Below are 24,510 nucleotides of genomic sequence, written 5' to 3'. Positions count from 1 at the left end.
ATGGAACATATAAAGAGAAGGAAAAAAAGGCTAGACAAAAAATTAAAGTAAATAAACCTTTGCTTTTTTTTTTTTTTTTTTTTTTTTTTTTTTTTTTTTTTTTTACAGGCAGAGTGGACAGAGAGAGAGACAGAGAGAAAGGTCTTCCTTTTGCCGTTGGTTCACCCTCCAATGGCCGCTGCGGCCGGCGCGCTGCGGCCAGCGCACCGCGCTGATCCTATGGCAGGAGCCAGGAGCCAGGTGCTTTTCCTGGTCTCCCATGGGGTGCAGGGCCCAAGCACCTGGGCCATCCTCCACTGCACTCCCTGGCCACAGCAGAGAGCTGGCCTGGAAGAGGGGCAACCGGGACAGAATCCGGCGCCCCAACCGGGACTAGAACCCGGTGTGCCGGCGCCGCAAGGCGGAGGATTAGCCTAGTGAGCCGCGGCGCCGGCAACCTTTGCTTTTTAAAAAGATTTTATTTATTATTTATTTGAGAAATAGTGTTACAGAGAGAGGGAGAAAGGTCTTCTATCCGCAGGTTCACTCCAAAAATGGCTATAATGGCAGAATCTGAGTCAATATAAAGCCAGGAGCCAGGAGCCTCTTCCAGGTCTCCCATGTGGGTACAGGGGCCCAAGCACTTGGGCCGTCTTGTACGGTTTTCCCAGGCCATACCAGAGAGCTGGATCAGAAGAGGAGCAGCTGGGACTAGAATTGGCGCCTATATGGGATGCAGGCACCACAGGCAAAGGATTAACCTACTGTGCCACAGCGCTGGCCCCATCTTTTTTCTTTCTTATTTTTAGTTGATGTAATATAAAACTTAAAATTTTAATAGCGACAATTTTAAAATTTTTAAAATAGAAGTAAATGTGTACTGAAAATTTTGGGGCAAATGGTAAAAATAATTTAAAAATTATATGCTATGAAATGAGAGAAATCAGAATCATATGAAATGTTTAGTTGAAACTGGAGAAGGCAGTTCAAAAGTATATACAGTGGGAAACAGGAGGTAATTATCTACCTGCTCAATAATTGTGTTGAATAATTTACACTAACCAATTTCAAAGTAGACACTGAGAAGATGAGATGAAAATAAGAACTTCCCATATGTTTTCTACAAGAAATTTGCTCAGATGTGAATAAAAGCAAAGTGATGAGAAAATACACTATGCTAACACTTATCAAAAGAAAACTAAAATAGTTCTATTAATTTCAGTAAGAGAAAACATCAGAACAACGAAAACTGTAAAGGCTTAAATGGATTAATAAATAATAATAAAAAATCAGTTCCCTCAAAAGACAATGTGTGTACCTAACAACAATAAAGCATGGAACTATGCGACATAAACACTGAAAAAAATGGGCAGGCATTTGGTGTGTGTTAACCTGAGGCTTGGAATGCCCTCATCCCTTATCAGAATACCTAATTTGAATCCTAAGTATTCCTCCTGTGATTCAGCTTCTTGACAATGACACCCTGTGAGACTGTAGACAATGGCTCAAGTACCTGGTTTCCAGCCATTCACATGGGAGAATCTGATTGGTTTCTGGGCTCCTAACTTCAGGTTGGCCCAGACTTGGCTGTTGCAAACTTGGGAAGTCAATTACTAGAAGATCTCTCTATATGTATATCTAGCTTCCAAATAAAATGCAAATATATTTATAAAGAACAAGAAGAAATAAATAAATCCACCATGATAGTTGGAGACTTCAATAGGTCTCTATCACTAATTGATAGATCCAGCAGGTAGACAATCAGTTAACATTTTCTTGAACTGAAAAAACCAGGAGACTGGATTTAATTGGTTTTGTAATAATTCTACCAACACCATCAGAGTACATATTCTTTATAAAATCATATGCTGCATTTACCAAGATACCAAGAACCTCAATAAACTTAAAGTAATATAAGGTATGCAAGGTGGGTTTCTGGGTCATAATAGAATTAAATAGAATTCGGTAACATAAGATGGTTAGAAAATCCCAAAATATGTACTTCAAAATAACATGTAGATTAAAGAGATATAGATAATTAAGAAATACTCTGTATTACTAAAAACATAACTCATAAACATTTAAAAGGAAGTTTATAGTGTTAAATGTATATATTAGAAGAGAAGTATCCAAGGCCAACAATGCAAGAGTCCACGTTAAGTCACTGGAAAAAAACAGTGATATAATCCTAAAGGTAGTAGATATAAAAATAATAAAAAGGAATAAAAATGTGGTAAGTATAAGAAAAAAGACAATAGAGAACATTTTACTGAAAAAACTTTGTCCTATGAAAAGTCCAGTAAAATTGTTAAGTCTTTGGACAGATTAACCAATTTTAAAAATACACAAATTATTAGTATCCTAAATAAAAAAGAGCTCATAACTACTGATCTTATGGAAAATGAAAGAATGGAAAGTGAAACATACGAACAATTCTATCATCATACATTTCATAAATCAAGAAATAAAGCAATTCTTTGCAAGACAAAATATGCAAAAAAGCAAAAGGAGAAATAGATCTGATCTATCTACACTGGAGAAACTAAATGTTAGTCACCTTCCAAAGTAGAAACTACCAATACAAAATGATTTCATTGGAAAATTCTACCAAATATTTAGGGAAAGAAATGACAGAAATAATTTGCAATCTCTTACAGATAATGGAAACAAATGGAACAATTTCTTTTTTTTTCATAAATATAGATTTTTATTTGTCAACTTAAAAAAATAAGTTAGTCTCTGAAAAATAAAAAAAAGTAAACACACTCTGCTCACAGACCACCCAGAATTTCTAATTCTTTTTTGAAGCCAGCACTACCTGATACCAAACCATATAAAGATATTACAAGAAATGGAAATGACAGACCAGTAGCTGTCATGAATATAGATGCCAAAATATTAAACTATTAGTGAATCAAATCTAACAGTGTTTAAAAAGAATTATGCAAATGACATAATGAGATTTAACTCAGATATGCAATTCTTGCCCAATACTTAAATATCAATTCAAGTAATATGATATGAACAGGCAAAGACAGAAAAATTATACAACCATATAAGTCAATGCAGAGAAAACATTAGATGAAAAATTCAACACCTATTCATAAAATATTTATTTTAGAAGTGTAGAAATAGAGAGTTCCATCAGTTTCATAAATAACATCTACAATCCAAGCACCTGCAACCAACTGATATTTGACCAAGGAGCTAAAACCAATCTCTGGAGGAAGTACAGTCTATTCAATAAATGGTGCTGGGAAAACTTGATTTCCACATGCAGAAGTGTGAAGCAAGACACCTATCTTACACCTTACACAAAAATCCACTCAAAATGGATTAAAGATCTAAATCTATAACCTGACACCATCAAATTATTAGAGAACATTGGGGAAACCCTTTAAGACATTGGAACAAAGAGTTCCTAGGTAAGACCCTAGAGGCAAAGGCAATCAAAACCAAAATTAACATATAGGATTATATCAAATTAAGAAGTTTCTGTACCACAAAAGAAACACTCAGGAAGGTGAAGAGGCAACCAACAAAATGGGAGAAAATCTTTTCAAACTATGTAATTGATAAAGCATTAATATCCAGAGTCTATAAAGAGCACAAGAAACTCAAGAACAACAAAACAAACAATCTAGTTATGAAATAGACAAAGGAGTTGAGCAGGCATTTTTCAATAGAGAAAATTCAAATGGCCAACAGATACATGAAAAAATGTTCAGGATCAGTAGCCATCATGGAAATGTAAACCAAAACCACAATGAGGTTTCACCTCACCCCAGTTAGAATGGTTTTCATATAGAAATCAACAAACAATGAATGCTGTTGAGGATGTGGGGGAAAATGTACCCTAATCCACTGTTGATGGGAATGTAAACTGGTAAAGCCACGATGGAAGACAGTATAGAGATACCTCAGAAATCTAAATATAGACCTACCATATGACCTATCCATCCCACTCCTGGGAATTTACCCAAGGGAAATAAAATCAGTAAATAAAAGTGTTTGTTCCCCAGACCCCTGCCCCATTTATTGCAGCTCAATTCACAATAGCTAAAACATGGAATCAATCTAAATACCTGGATTGGTTGGTCAAGATAGCAAAATAGGGAGGGAGCACACTGATAGTCTGGGAAAAGATAGTGTAATAAAAGTGGAGATACTGTAGTTTCAGGGAAGAGTTAGGGAAAAAACTGCAGAGGAAACTCTTCTGGAACTAGTGGGACACAGTGGACCTATGTAGAGGGCATGGATGCCCATGGCTCGGGACCCCAGCCGCTAAGTCTACACACCAGCACTGGACAGAGAGGTGAGTTGAAACCTCAGTAGCCGAAAACACTGGCGGGAAAGTGGCAGGAAGAGCCTAGAGGGAACGAGGCTTGAAGCCCCATGGGGGAAAGTTCACCAGGCTAACTAGAGGAGAGAAAAAATAAATAAATAAATAAAAGGGACCAGTGTGGGGAGCAACCCGGACTGGACTGAGTTACTGGAATTAAGACTTATTCTATGCATCTGCTCTCCCACAATATGGCGCTGGGAGAGGAGGCAACAGCTTCTACCCAGCTGCCTCTCACCAACTTGACAAGCTGCAGGACCTGCTCCTGATTGGAGGAGAGCAGCGTACTCGGCGTGTGGGCAGCTGAGTTAGGATTGGCGGAGGAGGACTATAAAGGAGGAGAGAGATGGCATGCACCAGGAACATCTAAGGGGAACACCTGTGCAGCCCCCGAGAGAGCCGGCCGGCGGTGTGCTGCTCCCCTGCGGAAGTGGGGAATGTGGCCAGGGGGAACTGCCCTTCCACGGAGGTGGAAGGGATAGTAGCCAACCCAGGAAGAACCAGCAGCAAATCCGGGGAGGGCCGAGCAGACAGAAAGAACAGCGCAGGGTCCTGTGTCGTTCCTCCACGAAGAGGGGGAGCGACAGACCGGTATGGACATGATTCTCTCTCTCCACTCAGCTTACAAAGGTGAACAAGACAAAGAGAAGGTGCACTTTGGACATACATAAAAGCTATGCCACCTCAGGGCTGTGCCCACCCTCAGCCAAGCAGAAAAACCTGACTCTGGTGGGGAGAAATAACAGGTGTGGAGCTTATGAACTAAGACAGTGGAAAAAAAAAAACTGAGGGTGTGTGAGAGAACCCACGGAGTGCCTGAGACATGAGTACTCGGTGGGAAACACCACAAACTCGGCAACCTTGGTAACCTGGTGGGAGATTGCAGGGGAATCTGAACTTACACTGAGGACTGCACAGATCCTTTGTGTGGTCCTTGGGACAGAGCAGACAAATATTATACCCACAGGGGCCAGAGCTTAGTCACTGACTGCCTTCAATTCCACTCAGCTGTGCAGAATTAATTCCCTTCTGAATAAAAAAGAGAGAGAGAGAGACTTACCACGCCAAACATGGGTGTGTCACTTTTGGCACATCCTTAACCCTGAAGAACTGAACAGAGCTCTCTGGCCACACCCATCACAAGCCTCTAAAGATACACCAAAAGCAGACAGTCCACTTAGAGTCATAGTATAACAAGAAAAGCCACCACAGTGAGGAAAAAAGAAGAAGAAACCAAAGAATATCTCCAAATGCAAAGCAACAAATGCAGAAACTGAGGAAACAAGAACAAGGAAGACATTATGATGTCCCTAAATGAACATGACACTCCAATTCAAGATTATGAAGATGATGAGATAGAAGAAAATCAGTGCACAAAAATCAACAGCCTTTGTATACACAGGAAATGCCATGGCTGAGAAAGAACTGCTAAGATCAATTCCATTCACAATAGCCACAAAAACAATCAAATACCTTGGAATAAACTTAACCAAGGATGTTAAAGACCTCTATGATGAGAATTCCAAAATCTTAAAGAAATAAATAGAAGAGGATACCAAAAAGTGGAAAAATCTTCCATCTTATAGATTGGAAGAATCAATATCATCAAAATGTCCCTTCTCCCAAAAGCAATTTATAGATTCAATGTGATACCAATCAAAATACCAAAGACATTCTTCTCAGATCTGGAAAAAATGATGCTGAAATTCATATGGAGACACAGGAGACCTCGAATAGCTAAAGCAATCTTGTACCACAGAAACAATACCAGATGTCAGGACATACTACAAGGCAGTTGTAATCAAAACAGCATGGTACTGGTACAGAAACAGATGGATAGACCAATGGAAGAGAATAGAAACGCCAGAAGTCAATCCAAACACCTACAATCAACTTATATTTGATCAAGGATCTAAAAGCAATTCCTGAAGCAAGGACAGTCTATTCAATAAATGGTGCTGGTAAACTGGATTTCCACATGCAGAAGCATGAAGCAAGACCCCTACCTTATACCTTACAGAAAATCCACTCAACATGGATTAAAGATCTAAATCTAAAACATGCCACCATCAAATTATTAGAAAATAATGGAGAAACCATGCAAGATACAGACACAGGCAAAGATGTCTTGGAACAGGCATAGGCAGTGAAAGAAAAAATTAAAAATTGGGATTGCATCAAATTGAGAAGTTTCTGTACTGCAAAAGAAATAGGAAAGTGAAGAGGCAACCAACTGAAGGGGAAAAATATTTGCAAATTATGCAACTGATAAAGGGTTGATAACCAGAATCTACAAAGAGATCAAGAAACTCCACAACAACAAAACCAACAACCCACTTAAGAGATGGGCCAAGGACCTCAATAGACATTTTTCAAAAGAGGAAATCCAAATGGCCAACAGACACATGAGAAAATGTTCAGGATCACTAGTGATCAAGGAAATGCAAATCAAAACGACAATGAGGTTTCACCTCACCCCGGTTAGAATGGCTCACATTCAGAAATCTACCAACAACAGATGCTGGTGAAGATGTGGGGAAAAAGGGACACTAACCCACTGTTGGTGGGAATGCAAACTGGTTAAGACACTATGGAAGTCAGTTTGGAGATTCCTCAGAAACCTGAAAATAAATCTGCCATACAACTCAGCCATCCCACTCCTTGGAATTTACCCAAAGGAAACTAAAGTGGCAAACAAAAAAGCGGTCTGCACCTTAATGTTTATTGCAGCTCAATTCACAGTAGCTAAGACCTGGAATCAACCTAAATGCCCATCAACAGTAGACTGGATAAAGAAATTATGGGATATGTATTCTATATAATATTATACAGCAGTCAAAAATAAATGAAATCTGGTCACATTTGCAACAAAATGGAGCAATCTGGAACACATCATGCTAAGTGAAATAAGCCAGTCCCAGAGGGACAATTATCATATGTTCTCCCTAATCAGTGACAACTAACCGAGCACCAAAAAGGAAACCTGTTGAAGTGAAATGGACACTATGAGAAACAATGACTTGATCACCCCTTGCCCTGACTGTTGTTGAACAACTTAATACTTTATCCCTTTTAGTATTTTTTTTGTTCTACTTAATACTATTGGTTGAACTAAAATTAACATACAATTATTCTTAGGTATTTAAATTTAACTGAAAAGTGGTCCCTGTTAAAAATAAGAGTGGGAATAAGAGAGGGAAGAGATGTGCAATTTGGGACATGCTGAATCAGACTTGCCCCAACAGTAGAGTTAGAAACATGCCAGGGGATTCCAATTCAATCCCATCAAGATGCAATGTACCAATGCCATCTCACTAGTCTAAATGATCAGTTTCAGTTCACAATTGATCATAATGATAGGATTAAAAGTCAAAGGGATCACATAAACAAGACTAGTGTCTGCTAATACTAACTGATAGAATTAAAAAGGAGAGAAAGATCCAACATGGGAAGCAGGATACACAACAGACTCATAGAATGGCAGATGTCCTAAATAGCACTCTGGCCTCAGAATCAGCCTTTAAGGCATTCGGATCTGGCCGAAGAGCCCATGAGAGTATTTTAGGCATGGAAAGCCAATATACTCTGGAAAAAAAAAAAAAACCTGAATAAAAGATCTCTGCAATGATACACCAGTGGAAAGGATGGGCTATGAAGAAGGAGTTTCCACTCTCTGAAGGGAGGAGAGAAATTACACTTCAACTACGACCTTGTCTAAATAAGATCGAAGTCAACAAACTCAAAAGGCTTCCATAGCCTTGGCAACTCATGACAAGAGCCTAGCGTGATTACTGACACCATAAACAAGAGTGTCAATTGTTAAGTCAACAACAGGAGTCACTGTGTTCTTATTCCTCATGTAGGATCTCTGTCCTTAATGTGTTGTACAATGTGAAGTAATGCTATAACTAGTACTCAAACAGTACTTTACACTTTGTGTTTCTGTGTGGGTGCAAACTGTTGAAATCTTTACTTAATATATACTAAATTGATCTTCTGTATATAAAGATAATTGAAAATAAATCTTGATGTGAATAGAATGGGAGAGGGAGTGGGAGATGGGAGGGGTGCGGTGGGAGGGAAATTATGGGGAGGAAAAAGCCACTGTAATCCAGAATCTGTACTTTGGAAATTTATATTTATTAAATAAAAGTTAATAAAAAAGAAGATGGCCCAAGTTCTTGGGCCCCTGCGCTTGTGTGGTAGACCTGGAAGAAGCTCCTGGCTCCTGACTTTGGATCAGCTCAGCTCCAGCCTTTGTGGACATCTCGGGGGCTTAACCAGCAGATGGAAGACCTCTCTTTTTGTTTCTGCCTCTCTCTGTAACTCTTTCTTTCAAATACATAAAATAAATCTTTAAAAAAAACTAAATGCCTCACAATCAAAGACTGGATAAAGAAATTATGGGATATGTACACTATGAAATACTATACAGTGATAAAAAATGGAATCTGGTCATTTACAAACAATGAATGAATCTAGAAAACATCATACTTAGTGAAATAAGCCAGTCCCAGAGGGACAAATACCATATCTTCTCCCTGATCTGTGAGATCTAATAGAGCACCTGAAAGGAAATCAGTAGAAGTGAAATTGACACTTCAAAAAGGGATGACTTGAGCTGCCTTTGTCTTGACTGTGGAGGAACAGTTTCATATTTTTTGGATTTTTTCTTCATACTATTTGTTGAACTCTTTATTTAACATAGAGTTAATAATATGTGTATAAAGTCAACTGAGAATGGATCTCAGTACAAATTAAGAGTGGGAATAAGAGAGGGAGGAGGAAGTTTGTAACTTAAAGCTTTATAGTTCTGCATACATTCCTACAGACTTACTTCTAATGATACAGTTTAAAATCTTGCCATGTGACCCTAAATCCCATTAAGCTAAGTGGTAAAAATGCCATCTTAAGTGTTAAAGTGTTCATATTAAGTGTTAAAGTGAACAAATAAATAGGATTAAGTGTTAAAGTGATCATATAAATGGGATCAAATGTCTGGTAATAATAACAGATAGAATTAAAATGAAGAGAATGTTCCAACATGGGAAGCAGTCCACACAAAGGACTCATAGAATGACAATCACTTTAGGTAACACTCTGACCTTAGAATCAGCCCTTAAAGCTTCCTGATCTAGCTGAAAAGCCCATAAGGGCATTTAGGCATGGAAAGCCAAGACACTATGGCAAAAAAATGTCCTACATGAAGGATCTCAGTGGATGAGATCCCAGGGGAAAAAAGCAGTCATCAAAGAAGGATATACTTTTCTCTAAAGGGAGGGGAGAACTTCCACTTTGCTTATGGCCTTGTCTAAATACAGAGTTTGTGCATTCAAAAGGCTTCCATAACCTAGATAGCTCATGTCAAGAGCCTCAGGTGGTCACTGACTTCATACATAAGAGTGTTAATTTTTAAATTAACAACAGGAGTCATTGTGCATTAACTCCCCATGCAGGACCTCTGTCCTCAATGAGTTGTATTATAAGAATTAACTGTAAAACTTGTTCTCAAACATTTTCTTTGTGTGTGCATGTGTGTGAAAATTGTTGAAAGCTTTACTTAGCATAGAGTTGCTCTTCTGTATACAAAGCTACTTGAAAATGGATCTTCATGGATAATGGGACTGGCAAGGGGAGAGGGAGGAGGAATAGGAGTGGGAGTATAAGTGGAAGGACTGGTATGGTGGGAAGAATAACTATATTACTAAAGTTGTCCTTATGAAATTTGTATTCCTTAAAATATTAATTAATTAAAAAATAAATAACATCTATAAAACATTTTCATTGAACATCACACTTATTGTTGAGAAACTGGATCTTTTTCCTTTAAGCTTAGTGAAAGATTAGTATCTCCTCTTACTCCTCTATTCAACATTGAATTCAAAATCCAGGCAAATATAGAAGGACAAGGAAGGAAAGAAAACATGCAAATTGGGAAAAAAGAAATAAAACTTTCTTTCAGATAATGTCTGTCTATGTAGAAAATTTCAAAGGTTACATAAAAATCATGTGCAACCAATAAGTATGCAGTAATATTGCATGATAACAGATTAATATACAAAAAGATCAATTGCCTTCCTATAAGCATAAAAATGAAATTTGATATTAGAAGGATAATATTGTTACATTACAAATAAAAAAGGAAATATATAGGTATAAATTTTAAAAATACATACATTATCATTATGAAAACGTACAAAATAATGGAATAGATCAATAAAGGGAGAGACATTCATGTATAGTTATAGTCAATACTGTTAGGATGTCGTCTCTCCCCAATTTGTTCTACAAATTTATCTCAATCTTAATAAAACCATAGAAAATCATTTGAAGATATTCCCAACATAATTCTAATGTCCCATGAAAATCAAAATACCCAGAAGTGTTAATACAATGCAGAAGAAGTGGAGGATGAGGATCAAGAAGAGGTGGAAATGGAGAAAGAGGAGGAGGAAAAGGAGGAAGTGGAGGGAGATGAAGGAGAGGAGGAAAAAGAAGGGAGCTAACACTTCAAAACTTGCTACAAAGCTACAGTAATCAAGATAGTGTTGTATTTGTGAAAGGACAGACAAGTAAATGCAACATAATGGAAAGACCAGAAACAGATGCAAATGAAAAAAAAAAGGCAAATGAAGTTTAACAAAGAATTAAGGCAATTCAATAAGGAAATGGCAGGGTTTTTTTTTATTAACACATGTTGTCAAAATCACCAAACATCCACATGTGAAAAATGAACCCAGATGTAGACCTTACATTCTTCACAAACATTAACTCAAAAATGAATAACGGACCTACATGCAAAACACATATTATACGACCCATATCAGAGAACATAGGATAAAATCTAGTTAAACTTAGATTTGAGGAATAAAACCTTAGATTTGGCCAAAGATTTTTATATATAACACCAAAAGCATGATATGTGAAAGAGAAATACATTTTGTTGGACACACTTAAAATTAAATATGTCTGCTATAAGGACGCTGTTAAGAGAATGAAACAACATGCCTCTCAGGCAGGCAGGCAGAAAATAAATGCAGACTGCATATCTGCTAAAAAAGAATCAATATATATATTTAAATACATGTTATCTACAAAATACTTAATATCTTAAATAGATAATGTATATAGCATTTAATGTATCTATTATTAAAACTCGACAATTACAAACCAGACAAATGAATTTAAAAATAGGTAAAAGATTGGAAGAGACATTGCATCAAACAAGATATGCAAATGATAATCATGAATAAATGGTCAACATCATGTATCATTAAGAAATTTTGGATTAAAATGAGATACCAGTAAACACCTATTAAAATGGCTTAAATCCAAAACGCTGACTGTGAAATTGTGGCAAGAATGTTGGGCAACAGTAATTTTCATTTATTGCTGATAGGAATGCCAAGTGATACAGCTACTTTGGAAGACAGATGGACAGTTCCTTACAAAGCTAAACATAGTCTTAGCATTAATCCGGTAATTCTGAAATCATGTTCTGTATTTTTACACAAATGAAGTAAAATACACATTCACATAAAAATATGCACACAAATGTGTATGGTAGATTTATTTGTGATTGCCCAAACGTGGAAGCTGCAAGCTCTCTCTCTCTCTCTCAGCTAATAAATGGGTAAACAAGCTGCAGCACATCCATAAAATGGAATTGTAGTCATTGTCATGAAGAAATGAGCCATCAATCCATTCATGAAAAAGGCATGCAGGAATTTTACATGCATATATGTTAAGTACAAGAAGCAAATCAGAAGATGCTACATATTATATGGTTCCAACTATATCACATACAACTACAGAAAAAGTAAAATGATCACCACTCTCCAGAAAGTCAGGGGGAAATAGCATAGTGTAGGGACAATGGGGTGAAGAAACTACTCTGCTGGATACTTTTGTAGCAGATACATTTTAATATGCATTTATCAAGACCAATGGAACTATGCAAGACAAAGAGTGAACTCTAAAGTAAACCAAAGACTTTAGTTAATGACAATGAATGCAGATTGGTTTGTTAAATGTAACAAATGTATCACACTAAACTAAAATGCTATCAGTAGGAAAAACTGTGTGTGTGTGCGTGTGTGCGTGCGCACATGCTGGGGGTTACAGCATAATATGTGCAGGGGAATTCTTTGTACTATTTGCTAAATTTATATGTAAACCTAATATTTTCAAAAATAATAAAAGTTTAAAGAAATAAAGACAGTTAAATTAAAATGAATTAACCCAGCTAGACATTTATCTAATCCTAGACTGGTAGGTTTGCCTTTTATTGTTAAAAAATAATTCCTGTACTATACCGCAGTAAGAAACAACGAATCCAGTCATTTGCAACAAAATGGAGGAATCTGGAACACATCATGCTGAGTGAAATAAGCCAGTCCCAAAGGGACAAATACCATATGTTCGCCCTGATCGGTGACAACTGACTGAACACCAAAAAGGAAACCTCCTGAAGTGAAATCGACACTATGAGAAATGGTGACTTGATCAGCATAGCCCTGACTGTTAATGAACAACTTAATACATTATCCCTCTTAGTAGTTTTTTTTGTCTGTTCTACTTAATATGACTGGTTTAATTCTGTAATTAATACACAGTTATTCTTAAGTGTTGAAATTTAACTGAAATGTGATCCCTGTTAAACATAAGAGTGGGGATAAGAGAGGGAAGAGATGTACAATTTGGGACATGCTCAGGCTGACTTGTCCCAAATGGTAGAGTTAGAAACATACCAGGGGACTCCAATTTAATTCCATCAAGGTGGCATGTACCAATGCCATCTCACTAGTCCAAGTGATCAATTTCAGTTCACAATTGATCATAATGAAAGGACTAAGAGTCAAAAGGAGCACATAAACAAGTCTAGTACCTGCTAATACTAACTGATAGAATAAATAAAGGGGAGAGTGATCCAACATGGGAAGCGAGATACTCAGCAGACTCATAGAATGGCGGATGTCCTAAACAGCACTCTGGCCTCAGAATCAGCCCTAAAGGCATTCGGATCTGGCTGAAAAGCCCATGAGAGTATTTCAGGCATGGAAAGCCAAGACACTCTGGGGAAAAAAAAAAAAAAAAAGCTAAATGAAAGATCTCTGTGAGTGAGATCCCAGTGGAAAGAACAGGTCTTCAAAGAAGGAGGTACCTTTCTCTGAAGGGAGGAGAGAACCTCCACTTTGACTATGACCTTGTCTAAACAAGATAAGAGTCGGAGAACTCAAGGGGCTTCCATAGCCTTGGAAACTCATGACTGGAGCATAGGGAGATTACTGATGCCATAAACAGGAGTGTCAATTTGTAAAGTCAACAACAGTAGTCACTGTGCACTTACTCCTCATGTAGGATCTCTGTCCTTAATGTGCTGTACATTGAGGCTTAATGCTATAACGAGTACTCAAACAGTATATTTCACTTTGTGTTTCTATGGGGGTGCAAACTGTTGAAATCTTTACTTAATGTATACTAAACTGATCTTCTGTTAAAAAAAAAAAAAGAAGAAGAAATTATCAATTCCCAACTTGACTCTCACTGGGATTAAACATGACAATAGGTCTGATCCGATTTCATCATCATTTAAAAAATCATCTATTATTTTCCACTTTATGTTTCTGTGTGGGAGCAAACTGTTGAAATCTTTACTTAATGCATGCTAAACTGATCTTCTGTACATAAAGAGAATTGAAAATGAATCTTGATGTGAATGGAAGGGGAGAGGGAATGGGAAAGGGGAGGGTTGTGGGTGGGAGGGACGTTATTGGGGGGAGGCCATTGTAATCCATAAGCCGTACTTTGGAAATTTATATTCATTAAATAAAAGTTAAAAAAAAAAAAGAATCAAAAAAAACTAATTCCTGAACACTAAAAAAGAGATGATTTAGTATATGCAAATTTTAATATCCAATGTAAAAAACACAACAGATCATTTAAAATGATTTATAAATTTTCTGAAAACTGCAATTCAAGGAAGTTAATCCAAACAAACCAGGCAAAATGGTATACATATACAAATATATTCATATGCATTTGACATACATATATATGTGCATCCATGTATAATTGCCATATATATTTATATATATATATATTATCAGACATATATTCCTACACAGTTTTTTAAATTTCATAGATTGTATATCCTTTTTCCTGTCAATGCTCTCATCTAGTTAAGCCTTATAAATCACTATTAGATTTACAAGTTCCTATTAGACAAACTAGAAAAATGACAATATTACAAGCAACTTAAATTACCAAGTTAAAAAGAAGATTCAGAACCTGAGAAAGCAAACTATTATGGAATTATCAGCCTTGGGAAACTATTAACTAGATTTTCAAAAAAATTTCTTCCAAGTGGTTATTTGGGACAATCTAACATGCCTGACCAAATTAAAGACACAATCAGTGTATAACTTGTTAGTGTATGGTAAGACAATAGAACTATTGGAAAGATCTGTCTACTCTTATTGAATGCACTTGAAGAAACGTAAAGTCCCCATGTTTAAGTGAAGATGGGAACTTTTATATTTCAAATGAGTCATTTATTGAGAGACTTATGTCCTTTGAAAAGAAATACAAAAATGCTACAAGACTGACAATTAGGCAATAATTGTATTAGCAGCAAAAACAAAAACAATTCTTATAACATCAAGAAGAAATGTGTTTACTGCACTCATTAAAACATTAAGATGTTGAAATAAGCCAATCCCAAAGGAACAAATACCACTTGTTCTCCTTGATAGGTGACAACTAACTGAGCACCAAAAGGAAACCTGTTAAAGTGAAATGAACACTAGGAGAAACGGTGACTTGATCAGCCCTCGCCCTGACTGTTGATGAACAACTTAATATGTTATCCCTCTTAGTATTTTTTGTTTGTTTGTTCTACTTAATACTTTTGGTTGAATACTGTAATCAATACACAATTCTTCTTAAGTGCTGAAACTTAACTGAAAAGTGATCACTGTTAAATATAAGAGTGGGAATAAGAGAGGGAAGAGATGCGCAATTCGGGACATGCTCAAGCTGACTTACCTCAAACGGTAGAGTTAGAAACATACCAGGGGATTCCAATTCAATCCCATCAAGGTGGCATGTACCAATGCCATCTCACTAGTCCCGGTGATCAATTTCTGTTCACAATTGATCATAATGATAGGACTAAGAACCAAAGGGATCACATAAGCAAGACTAGTGTCTGCAAATACTAGCTGATAGAATAAAAAAGGGAGAGAACGATCCAACATGGGAAGTGAGATACACAGCAGACCCACAGAATGGCAGATGTTCTAAACAGCACTCTGGCCTCAGAATCAGCCCTTAAGGCATGCGGATCCGGCTGAAAAGCCCATGAGAGTATTTCAGGCATGGAAAGCCAAGACACTCTGGGGGGAAACAAAAACCTAAATGAAAGATCTCCGTGAGTGAGATCCCAGTGGAAAGAATGGATCATCAAAGAAGGAGGTACCTTTCTCTGAAGGGAGGAGAGAACTTCCACTCTGACCATGGCCTTGTCTAAATATGATCAGAGTCGGTGAACTCAGAGGGCTTCCATAGCCTTGGCAGCTCATGACAAGAGCCTAGGGTGATTACTGATGCCATAAACAAGAGTGTCAATTTGTTAAGTCAACAACAGGAGTCACTGTGCACTTACTCCTCATGTAGGATCTCTGTCCTTAGTGTGCTGTACATTGAGATTTAATGCTATAACTAGTACTCAAACAGTATTTTTCACTTTATGTTTCTGTGTGGGAGCAAACTGTTGAAATCTTTACTTAATGTATGCTAAACTGATCTTCTGTATATAAAGAGAATCGGAAATGAATCATGATGTGAATGGAAGGGGAGGGAGTGGGAAAGGGGAGGGTTGTGGGTGGGAGGGACGTTATGGGGGGGAAGCCATTGTAATCCATAAGCTGTACTTTGGAAATTTATATTCATTAAATAAAAGTTAAAAAAAAGAAAATAACATAGTATTATGAGTATATTGATCTTTTTCTGATGGTACATTTTATTCTTCCCATTCATATAGAAATTCAATACTGGTATAAAACTCCCTTTGGCTCTTGAAAAATGAACAATTTATGAATGTTCAAACAGTAAAAGTGCAAAGCTTTAAGCCTGGTACAGTTTTACAATGTCCTTATAATTTAATTCCTTACAGTGGTTTTCATTACAAGCATTTCCATTTTCTAATGATAATGATGCTAAGAAGATACTTGGAGGCTGGCGCCATGGCTCACTAGGAGGAAGCACCTGACTACTGCCTTCGGATCAGTGCTGCCATTTGGGGTGGTGAACCAATGGAAAAAAGACTTTTCTCTCTGTCTCTTTCTCTCACTGTCTAACTCTGCCTGGCAAAAAAAAAAAAAAAAAATACTTGGAAAAGAGGGCTATTGACTTTCAATGATAGTATTAATATACTTTTCTAGAATGGACAACTTGGCACAGTAGATTAAGCTACCAGCTGCAATGCAAGCACCCAATCAATATGGGTGCCTTTTTGAGTCCTTGCTGTTCTACTTCTGATCCAGTTCCCTGCTAATGCACCTGGGAAAGCAGTGGAGGATGGCCCAAGTGTTTGTGCCCCTGCCACCCATGTGGGAAACCTAAATGAAACTCCTGGCTTCATTCTGGCCCAGCCCTGGCAATTGTGGACATTTGGGGAGTGAACTAGCAGGTGGAAGGGTTTTCTTTCTCTCTTTGCCTGTCATATCATATCATTCATATCATATTAATTTTTGAGTGGATATTCTTTTATTTGAGAGTGAATTCATATCCACTGACTCACTGCCCCAAATGTCTACAGTGGTACAGTGGCCAGGGCTAGGTCAGGCTGAAACTAGCGGGCCAGAAAATTAGTTCAGTTCTCCTGTGTTTGTGGCAGGGACAAAGCTAATTGAGCCATTACCTGCTGCCTCCCAGGGTGTTCAGGAGAAATTAGGAGTGGAGATGGACTTCTACTCAGGCACTCTCATTTGGGATGAAGACATCATAAGCATTGTCTTTACCACTAGGCCAAATGTCCATGCCTATGTGGGTCTTTTAATATCCTATCCATGATTTCTTTAAATACAATTGAAGGCAAAAGTCACTAATACCCATATCTTCCATTTATTCCAACATATTCATATACAAGTGTTTAATAAATATCAAATGGATCTATAAATTCTCAAGAATGTAATGCCATGAAGTATTGAGTGATTGTCACACTAGAAAAGGATAAAGATACTTATATAGCTCAAAGTGCCTGTATTTTATGCAATTAGAAGAAAGTCAAATATATAAATAAGCACTTAAAATGTATTGTACAATAAACACAAAATGTGCCCTAAAATGCAAATACAGATTGCTAAATGATGATAATCTGATTTTTTTAAGATTTTATGTATTCATTTGACAGGTAGAGTTACAGACAGTGAGACAGAGAGAGAGAGAAAGGTCTTCCTTTTGTTGGTTCACTCTCCAAATGGCCACAATGGCTGGAGCTGTGCCGATCCAAAGCCAGGAGCCAGGAGCTTCCTCCGGGTCTCCTATGCAGGTGCAGGAGCCCCAGCACCTGGGCCATCCTCCACTGCCTTCCCAGGCCACAGCAGAGGGCTGGACTGGAAGAGGAGTGGCCGGGACTAGAACTGGCTCCCATATAGGATGCCACCACTGCAGGCAGAGAATTAACCTAGTGCACCACAGCACTGGCCCTGATACTCTGATTATTTCAGGCGCTTGTAAAGCCCTTTGATGCTAGCTGATTGTTTTGGAATATATTCCAATAACATCAAAATTCATTGAAAGACTTATTACACCTGGCTTACTGCTACAGTCTCATCCATGCTCACTCTCTACATCATTGATTTCATTTATTTGTTAGTTAATTAAAACTATTAATTAAGTGCCTTTATAGTTTCAGAAATTATTCTAAGTACCAATGAGGATGAAAAAAATGGCAAGTTTTCTGATCCTTTGGGGCCTATATTTGTAACAGTGTATGCATATGCTAGGTCTGCATGGGAGAAACCAAAGGAATGAAATAATGAATCAAACAAATCTGTATGTAAATAAGTCAACAGCAATTATTTTGGTTAATGATTAAGTACTGAATGGGGTAATAGCACAGGGCTATTTCAGTTTGTGTGTTTAGAGTTGGCCTTTCTCATGAGAGAGAATTTTATCAGAGCTCAAAAAGCAAAAGCAATCATGAGGATATGGGATATGGAGAGGCAGAAAGAACATCCAGTTTGTTAAAATATGCTGAAATATGAGTTCTTTTCTGAAGTCAAAGGAGCTGAATATGCTGGTGAGGGTGAAACATTCTACAGCTCAAGTGCTTGGTTGCCTTTATTATAAGTAGTGATTATTAGCAGCTACCTTTTAATTAATTAATTAGAAAATCAGAGTTCACACACACACATAGATAGAAATCTTCCATCCACCTGTTCACTCCCCTCATACCTACAACAGCCAGGGCTGGGCCACATCCAAGGCAAGAGCCCAGAACTCCATTAGGGTCTCTCATCCGGGTCTTTGGCAACTAGCACTCAAGCCATCCTCTGTGGCCTTCCCAGGTGCACCACAAGGCAGTCAGATTAGAAAATGAGTAGGCAGACAAGAGTGAATCTGGTACTCCAGCATGTGTGCAGACATGTGTGCAGGCACCTTATTGCGCCATTAGCTCGCCCTAAATTTCAATTATTGACTGGACTTCCTGAAAAGTTGCTAGATACAAAACATAATGATTTTCTTTTGCTCTGGATAAATTGAAAGTAATATAGTATAGTGATAGCATATTTTAATGTGAGGGACAAAGATATAAATTAAAACCAGGGGTGATCATTTAACTCAATAGTTAAGTTGTTGGCTAAAGTGCCATGTCTCACATCAGTACATGGATTTGAAATTCAGCTCTGGGTGCTTGTTGGGCATTGCCTAAAACCTCCATTACAGGCCAGTGCCACAGCTCGCTAGGCTAATCCTCCGCCTGCAGCACCGGCACCCCGGGTTCTAGTCCCGGTTGGGGTGCTGGATTCTGTCCCGGTTGCTCCTCTTCCAGTCCAGCTCTCTGCTGTGGCCTGGGAGTGCAGTGGAGGATGGCCCAGGTCCTTGGGTCCTGCACCTGCATGGGAGACCAGGGGGAAGCCCCTGGCTCCTGGCTTCGGATCAGTGCGGTGCGCCAGCCAGCAGCGGTGGCCACTGGGAGGTGAACCAACAGAAAAAAAAGGAAGACCTTGTCTCTGTCTCTCTCTCTCTCACTGTCCACTCTGCCTGTAAAAAAAAAAAAAAAAAAAAAAAAAAAAGGCACCTGGCGGATGTTCAAGGGGCGTGTCTGCGGCTGCTGTGGTTAAGCTACATATGATCAGACCACTGGCAGGGTTAGGTCCGCTTTAGCTCCGGACACGTGGACAGTGTGTGATCCCTATGCTTTGCTTAAGATGCCCCTGTGCGTGATCCACCCACGCCTGCATGACCTTTTTGCTGATTGGCTCCCCTACTGCGCATGTCTTTCGTAAGCCTTATAAGCCTGTACACTTCCTCAATAAAGTAGTTCCTGCTTTGACAGAACTAACAGGTGCTTGTGTTGTGTTCATGACTGGTCGACCTTACCTCTCCTGTTCCCCTTTACAGGGAGTGCTTGTACTGTCCCCTGCTGGTCAGGGGCCAGCCTCAGGCTTAAGACCCCAACAGGTGCTGACTCTGGTTTCATCATAATGAAGACCTGGGGAGGCAGCATTGATGGCTTAACTAGATTCCTACCACAGGGGTTGGGATTCTGTTTCTCTGTTTTTTTCTCTCTCTTTCTCTTTCTCTCTCTCATTTTCCTCCTCCTCCTCCCCCTACTTCTTCCTCTCTTCCTCTTCTTTTCTCCTTTTATTTCCTCTTCACTTTTTTTCAGCAAATCAAATATTAAAAAATTAAACAAAAAACCTAGCTTTTAGAGTGGAAAATCAGCAAAATTTTCTCTAACGGGTCAGAGTAAAAATACTTTAGATTTTGTAGGCTGAAAGTCTCTTCTCAGTGACTCAACTATACAAGAAAGCACTGAGTATGTAAATCAGTGTGTGTGGTTGTGTTTAAATACATTTTTATTTACAAAAAGAGTAACTTAAATAACTGAGTTTTGGTGTATTGAACAAAATCAGTAGCAGAATGAGCTATTGCAGAAATTTGAACAAAAACCATCTGAGATAAATTCTTATTCATATTTGAAGGTTTAAATGCAACTTTTTTGAGAATGATTTTTCAAAATTAGGGTTATATGCATTTTCTATAGCAAAATCTCTTAAGGTACAGAAGATTTAGTAAATCCACTAGGATATTAAAAAGACAATATAGTTTGAAATGCTGTTCTGTAACTTATAATATCTCAGATGTTTTAATTACCTTCAATATTTAAAAGGATAAAACATATTTGAAACTATTATAGCTTCAAATTTTATTTCTTATATTTGTATATGAATTTTTTTTCCCAAAGGGTGTGAGAAGAGGGTTTGTGTGGAGCTCCAGAAGAAAAAAATAAGGTATTTGGTATGTGACTTGGTTATATTGAATGTTTTGGTGCCAGATTTTTCTTACAATTTCAATGCCTGTATACGTTCAGCCAGTTCCATGAAATGAAGTTTTCTTCTTCATTGAGAGAGAACATTGTATTATCAAATTAAGTAACAAAATTATTCATAATTTTGAGCCGTAAATGAGCTCTTCACTCTAGTAACAGAGATTCTTTCATTAAAAAATAAACAAAAAACTGACATACAAAAGGACTCTTCAGAAAACCTCCTGAATTATAAATCTAGGATATCATAATACAAAAACTAAATTAAATGCAAAAGATGTTATATATGAAAGGAAATATGTTAAAATTCTGTTGATATTTTAAGAATTCTGTTGAAAACCCTTAAGGTGCAATCCTTTTGAATTTTGAGTTTGAACATAAGGAAAATGTATATTATGAACAAATCAGAAAGAACTATGACAGTTGTAAACTGATCAGCAAACACTGAATCCCAGCCTACAGTGTTCTAACTAACTTCCAATTTTCAGTTCAGCTGTGGTGTTCCATAAGTACTACTATTTTGATTTCCATTTAAATTCCCCCTGTCCAAAGATTCACTGATTCCTTCTACTTTTCATTCTAATGAACACAGGTTTGACTGTATTTCTTTTCTTTTCTTTTTTTTTTTTTTTTTTTTGACAGGCAGAGTGGACAGTGAGAGAGAGAGACAGAGAGAAAGGTCTTCCTTTTCCGTTGGTTCACCCCTCAATGGCCACTGCAGCTGGCCCGCTGCAGCCGGCACACTGTGCTAATCCGAAGCCAGGAGACAGGTGCTTCTCCTAGTCTCCCATGCAGGTGCAGGGCCTAAGCACTTGGGCCATCCTCCACTGCACTCCCGGGCCACAGCAGAGAGCTGGACTGGAAGAGGGGCAACCAGGACTAGAACTCGGGGTGCCAGCACCGCAGGCGGAGGATTAGCCTATTGAGCTGCGGTGCTGGCCTTGACTGTATTTCTTAGCACAATCTTAAGACACCACACAATGAATTCCTGCAGTTTATTATTGTCAAATATCATGAGTAGATAAAGTTCCAAATCCATGATTATTTTATTACTGTTATCTAAACATTTGCAAGCTAAGATCACAGGGAGGGTAATCTAATCATACATTTAACATTCCTGCTGGAGGGCTATTGCAGAAGAAAGGGTTAGAGAGAAACCTGTGCATTTGTTTAAAAAGAATGAGAACTGGTTAAGTTTATTCCAAGGTATTTGATTGTTTTTGTAGCTATTGTGAATGGGATTGATCTTAGAAGTTCTTCCTCAGCCATGGCATTGTCTGTGTATACAAAGGCTGTTGATTTTTGTGCATTGATTTTTATACCCTGCTACTTTGCCAAACTCTTCTATGAGTTCCAATAGTCTCTTAGTAGAGTTCTTTGGGTCCCCTAAATACAGAATCATGTCATCTGCAAAGAGGGATAATTTGAGTTCTGCCTTCCCAATTTGTATCCCTTTAATTTCTTTTTCTTGCCTAATAGCTCTGGCTAGAACCTCCAGAACTATATTGAATAGCAGTGGTGAGGGTGGGCATCCCTGTCTGGTTCCAGATCTCAGTGGAAATGCTTCCAACTTTTCCCCATTCAATAGGATGTTGGCTGTGGGTTTTTCATAGATTGCTTTGATTGTATTGAGGAATGTTCCTTCCAAACCCAGTTTGCTTAGAGTTTTCATCATGAACGGGTGTTGTATTTTATCAAATGCTTTCTCTGCATCTATTGAGATAATCATATGGTTTTTCTTCTGCAGTCTGTTAATGTGGTGTATCACATTGATTGTCTTGCGCACATTAAACCATCCCTGCATACCACGGATAAATCCCACTTGGTCTGGGTGGATGATCTTTCTGATGTGTTGTTGCATTCTATTGGCGAGAATTTTATTGAGGATTTTTGCATCTATGTTCATCAGGGATATTGGTCTGTAATTCTCTTTCAGTGCTGCATCTTTTTCCGGCTTAGGAATTAAGGTGATGCTGGCTTCATAGAAAGAATTTGGGAGGACTCCCTCTTCTTCGATTGTTCTGAATAGTTTGAGAAGAATTGGAGTTAGTTCTTCTTTAAACGTCTGGTAGAATTCAGCAGTGAATCCATCTGGTCCTGGGCTTTTCTTTGTTGGGAGGGCCTTTATTACTGTTTCAATTTCTGTCTCAGTTATGGGTCTGTTTAGGTTTTTGATGTCTTCCTGGTTCAATTTAAAATAATGGTTTGCTTCCCAGATGGCTGAAACATCTGGAGCTGGGCTGGTCCCAAGCCATGAGCCTGGAGCTTCTTCCAGTCTCCCACGTTGGGGCAGGGGCCCAAGGAGTTAGGCCATTTTCTACTGCTTTCCCAGGCATAGCAGAGAGCTGGATCGGAAGTGGAGCAGCTGGGACTCGAACCGGCACCCATATGGGATGCCAGCACTGCATGCAGAGCCTTTACCCGCTACGCCACAGAAATAGAAAGAGGATACCAAGAAATGGAAAAATCTTCCATGCTCATGGATTGGAAGAATCAATATCATCAAATTGTCCATTCTCCCAAAAGCAATTTACAGATTCAATGCAATACCAATCAAGATACTGAAGACCTTCTTCTCAGATCTGGAAAAAATGGTGCTAAAATTTATATGGAGGCACAAGAGACCTCGAATAGCTAAAGCAATCTTGTACAACAAAAACAAAGCCGGAGGCATCACAATACCAGATTTCAGGACATACTACAGGGCAGTTGTAATTAAAACAGCATGGTACTGGTACAGAAACAGATGGATAGACCAATGGAACAGAATTGAAACACCAGAAATCAACCCAAACATCTACAGCCAACTTATATTTGATCAAGGATCTAAAACTAATTCCTGGAGCAAGGACAGTCTATTCAATAAATGGTGCTGGGAAAATTGGATTTCCACGTGCAGAATCATGAAGCAAGACCCCTACCTTACACCTTACACAAAAATCCACTCAACATGGATTAAAGACCTAAATCTACGACCTGACACCATCAAGTTACTAGAGAACATTGGAGAAACCCTTCAAGATATTGGCACAGGCAAAGAATTTCTGGAAAAGACCCGGGAGGCACAGGCAGTCAAAGCCAAAATCAACTATTGGGATTGCATCAAATTGAGAAGTTTCTGTACTGCAAAAGAAACAGTCAGGAGAGTGAAAAGACAACCGACAGAATGGGAAAAAATATTTGCAAACTATGCAACAGATAAAGGGTTAATAACCAGAATCTACAAAGAGATCAAGAAACTCCACAAAAACAAAACCAACAACCCACTTAAGAGATGGGCCAAGCACCTCAATAGACATTTTTCAAAAGAGGAAATCCAAATGGCCAACAGGCACATGAAAAAATGTTCAAGGTCATTAGCAATCAGGGAAATGCAAATCAAAACCACAATGAGGTTTCACCTCACCCCGGTTAGAATGGCTCACATGCAGAAATCTACCAACAACAGATGCTGGCGAGGATGTGGGGAAAAAGGGACACTAACCCACTGTTGGTGGGAATGCAAACTGGTCAAGCCACTATGGAAGTCAGTCTGGAGATTCCTCAGAAACCTGAAGATAACCCTACCGTTCGACCCAGCCATCCCACTCCTTGGAATTTACCCAAAGGAATTTAAATTGGCAAACAAAAA

Source organism: Oryctolagus cuniculus, chromosome 2 (assembly GCF_964237555.1).
Source record: "Oryctolagus cuniculus chromosome 2, mOryCun1.1, whole genome shotgun sequence".
Lineage (NCBI taxonomy): Eukaryota > Metazoa > Chordata > Mammalia > Lagomorpha > Leporidae > Oryctolagus > Oryctolagus cuniculus.
This window is presented reverse-complemented; position numbering follows the sequence as displayed.